Below are 5,021 nucleotides of genomic sequence, written 5' to 3'. Positions count from 1 at the left end.
AGTAAGTTTTTTATATATAATGCAGAATGAGAAGTAAAGTTTTCAAGTTAAAGTAAATTAAAAATAAAAAAATTTAAAAGGTATTAATATTTAACTCAACTGTAAAATTGAATATGCTGAGTAGCTTCAAATATAATTTATATGCTTAAATAAATTATATCAAATTATAGATGCAAATGGTTAATATATAGAATTACACAATAATAATAGCAATAGGATCAATTTAAAAAAATTTCAAAGCATATTTTCCAGCAAAAGTACAACTACTAATAACATTAAATTAATTTCTTAAAAATTATTTTTAGTAAACTTTTTTAGTAGGCTTTTACTCAATATGAGAACATCTTTTAGCTTATTTGGCTGCTAGATATCCATTCAGATATTGTTGGCATTTTTTTCCTTTTAACATTTGACAAAATGAATGATGAATTGATTAACTTTTGTCAAATTAAACAATGCAATATAAAATATTTTAGTTTAATTCTGAAAGCCCAATGCGCACAAAAAGCATGAGGATCAAATATAAACGACATCCACAATGTGGCCAATAGCAGCCCATAGCCATGCTTGGGCCATCTCTTGCAATATGACTTTAAGATGGAATAATCATGCATTAGAAAGTTCTTTAATCACAGCCATCTATTCCACATAGTTTTGTAACACTGATCTTCCATACATTTTGCATATTTTCCAATTATTCAGTTTCTATACTGCTAATGTGATACCCCAAAACAACAGCAAAACCCAGTAATAGAAATTAAATACTAAGGAATAAGGTTTTATTATTTAGGGTTGAGATTTGTAGGGCTACAAATCATTGTAATAGCTAAGATTTTTTTTTTCCCTCCATGAACCAATTTTAGCTCTGTTGGGGGTGATATCACCCCTGTTGAGAGGTCATGGTCTAAATAAGTATCATTTGTCACTCCTGTTTCTAAAATAATCTCCTGGTAGGCCTCAATATCTCCTTTCTTCCTCTCTGCTCTGTTCTGCACAATGCTGTCACATGATTTCTCTAAACATAAATCTGATCACCCCACCTCCTTCAATGCTTTCAGTGCTTTCAGAATGAAGCCACAATGCCCAATGCTCCTTACAAATCATGCATAACTCTGGTTTCATCTCATACAACATTCTCCAACCCTCTCTGCACTTCACCAGCACTAGGCTTCATTTCACTGAACCAATTCATGCCACGGGGACTTCATACATGCTGCTCTTCTGCCTGGAAGCCGCATCTCTGCCTTTTTTTGTTTAGTTAAAGGCTACTTCTTCAGATTGTTGCTTAATTATTCCTTCCTCAAGGAATCCTTTACTATTATCTTCAATTTCATCAAATCTGCCTTTAATAAACTGTGATACAGGCATACCTTCCCTTCAATAGCACTCATCACAGTTGTAATTTTATATTTATTGTGCTATAAGTGTTATAGTTGCTATACTTTATAGTTTTTTTCCCATCAGTATCTCCCCAGTATCTAGCACAAGTCTGGTACATGGTAGATGCACAATGAATTTATTAAATGAATGCATAATTGATGAATTAATTATGTTTTAATGAACTTGAGTAATTCAAAGAGGTAAAAAGTGAATGACATCCATACCATAATATTCAGCAAAGGCTTAATGAGGAAAAAGTAAAACTTACAATAAGTATAAACTATAATAACAAGTAATATGACTCTATGCCTTGAGTCTTCTACTAAATTATATGCCAGAAATCTTATTTTCAAGTCCAATTAAATAAATTGTGTAGGTTGCCATATTATCACCTTAGAATGCCATCATATGTAGTGAATGCTAAGACTTTCTAAATATAACTACTTTTTGATACGTCAGATCACATCCTAAAAACTTGTAGTGCCTTAGGGACATCATTGTGAACCACAATTATCATAGCACAACTCAGCAGTCACAGACAACACAGGCTTGCTTTCAGGATCTGTCAAAAATGCTGCACCAGCATTTTGCACTTCAGCCTTTTGCTGTGCTCTGGGCTGAAGACAGTACCCTGGCATACACCAAGCAGGCAAAATTAGCTCTCACAAGCCTTATCCATGGGAAATGGATAAGGCAACCACTAACCTCTATCCATAGAAAATGGCCTTCATGCCATTTATGGTACAAGTGTTCAGCGTTGTTCCTGCTGAGGACAGCAATAATGTAGTGAAACGTATAACAGGTTTTAGTCAGAAATTTGGGACTTAATCCTGCCTCCATTATCAACTAGTTGGATGATCTTGGAAAATGCATTTGACCTCTTTATACCTCAGTAGAAAGTTAGGATAAATCAGTAGTTGAAACATTTTCACTGCTAAGCTCTCCTGTTAATAACTTTTAACCTATAAACCTTGTGCTTCAAAATATTATATTTAGAAAAATTCACTTACTGAGCAGTAAATTTTGTTTTGTTAAAAATTCTGACAAATATCTAAGGGGGTTAGGAATGGTGGCAAACAAAAAAGGGGAGCTGTGGGAGGCAGAAGGCAGGGTACATGAATGGGCTGGAAGGAGATCTCAGGGAATTAATGTCCTATTTTTATAGAACAAAGACCTATATGACTGAGTACATTAGGGAAACAAACTCCAGCAAGAGTAGGATTTTCTCTAGGTATTTTGACATATTAAAATTAGCTTATAACACCCATTATTACCTTTGTAATTATCCAAAGATCTGGAGCTAGACACTATAGCACAAGATGATTCCTGAGGTGCCTAGGAAAAGTGTGCTTCAAAATGAATTTCTATTAAATGAGTTTTGAGTCACCGACTTCTGTAATCAAATTAGGGAAATTTGGGGTGGGGGGGCAGACAAGGGGAGTTATCTCTTGTAAATGTAAGTTACATGTTTAAAAAAAGTCATACAATTCAAGGGAAAATATTTCTGTCTTGCAAATACACATTCAAAATATTAATTGTATAAATATGTCCTATCACTGGTTCAAATTCATTTACATTACACATTCCCAGTGAGTACACTATTACACTCAATTGGGCAAAAACTATTTATTGGGGGATGCTCAAAAAATCTTAATATTGCAATGGAATATGGGCCGCCAAAGCTCAACCCTACCTGGTAAAATCTCATTTCTTAATTCTATTTAATTCCTCTCATTGGGTTTTGGATTTGAGAGAGGTATCACATGAGCAGCATGGGCACTGAATTCACCAAAGGTACACATAATACATGCCAGATCAATGCTGCAAAACTATACACATAGACAGCTGCGAATTGAAGACTTTCTCTCTCTCGATGGCTCAATCTCAGACTCCTATTTCAAGTGGCCTGCTCATGGCTATGGGTTGCTGTTGGCCTGTGGATGTTATTTATATTTGTTCCTCATGCTTTTGTGTGAGTTGGGCTTTGAGAATTAAACAAGAATAGTTTACATTTTATTAGTTAAACTGAAAAATATCATGTGATCCATTATCAGTTATGTCAAGTGCTAAAAAAATCAGTATCTGAATAAAATCTAGCAACTACATTATATTCTCATATCAAGCATAAGCCTAAAGTTAACTTATTAAGAATAGTTTTTAAGAAATCAATTTAATATTTTTATTTTGGCTGGAAAAATAACACCTTGGAATGATTTTTCAAAAATTTGATTACATTTCTATCATTCTTACATATTTATATAAATTTCTAGGATTTGACACCTTTTTCGAATTTAGTTCCTTTAGAATTTTTTGTATTTAACAGCTGTCATTTTAAAAATTATTTTCTTAGTTTATCCAATTTTTTTCCAGTTAAAAGTGAGAGTGACTATCATAACTTTCTACATTCTAACTGGAGCAGAATGTTATTTATTTTATTGTTGCCATATTGATAGAGGAGAAAAATTAACAGGATACAGGGATCCTATATATTTGAGAAAGAAGAAGGGGTATATCAGTATCTGAGGTGAAGATTATGTCTCCAGGCTAAAGACACTGACACACTAGGCACTTTATTCTGAAGGGGGTCTCTATATAGGGGAAAGGAGCAAATGTATTTCTTACAAATGGGCTCCAACACTGGGGATGACGCTGATTCTCAAATTGTGGGGCTTAAGCTCTTTAAACTCTTCTTATGTAAAGTCAGTTGATCCACGCCTTTGAACTAAAATTTCTTATAGTTTCATTTTAGGGTCAAAAGCAGATGTGAAACCTCATTCGAGACTTTTCTCTTTGGTCCAGAAAGAGATGTTAGCCAAAATGCTAGATGAGATCAAAGATCTAGGAAGAAGCTCTAGTTTCTAATGTCCATGTATAGTCACCCTGTGTGGGGCACAGGTTGCAGATGCCTGAAGCTAGGCAGAGTATGTATCTTTCTGAAGTCGCATATTCTGATAAATGATGGTTTTCCATAGCTAATCATCCCGAAGAGGAAAACCTGTCATCAAGTCTGCTAAATGAGCCAGTCAAGGAACTTTGTGCTAGAGAATGAGTTTTTGGCTGGGCACAGTGGCTCATGCCTCTAATTCCAACATTTTGGGAGACCCAGTTGGAAAGATAACTTGAGTCTGGAAGTTCAAGAACAGCCTGGGGAACATGGCAAGACCCTGTCTCTATCTTTAAAAAAAAAGTTACCAAAAAGAGAGCGAATGAATCTTTCTGCTTCGTTGCAGTATATTAGGTGTTTGGGGAGCAGATAACTTAGCTACATCCAGACCTGATGGAAAGGACTAAATATTTCCTGGAGGTGTTAGGCTTTGAGCTGAACACTGTAACTGGAAGATGTGGATGGGTTTCTCCTTTGGACAGAAGGATGTTCTATGTGTCAAAAAAAGAGTATGAATATTTGGGTGGCCGAAGTGGAGGGCATTGTGGCTGAAGCTGCTAACGTATTATTTTTCGATTGCTGTCATAACAAATTGCCATAAACTTAGTGACTTAAACCAGTGGTCCCCAACTGTTTAGGCATCAGGGATTGGTTTTGTGGAAGACAATTTTTTCACGGACTCAAGGGTGGGGTGGGAGATGTTTCAAGATGAAACTGTTCCACCTCAGATCATCAGGCATTAGATTCTCATAAGGAG

This window comes from Theropithecus gelada, chromosome 4 (genome assembly GCF_003255815.1).
Source record: "Theropithecus gelada isolate Dixy chromosome 4, Tgel_1.0, whole genome shotgun sequence".
In the NCBI taxonomy this organism is placed as follows: domain Eukaryota; kingdom Metazoa; phylum Chordata; class Mammalia; order Primates; family Cercopithecidae; genus Theropithecus; species Theropithecus gelada.
Note: the sequence above shows the minus strand (reverse complement) of the source record.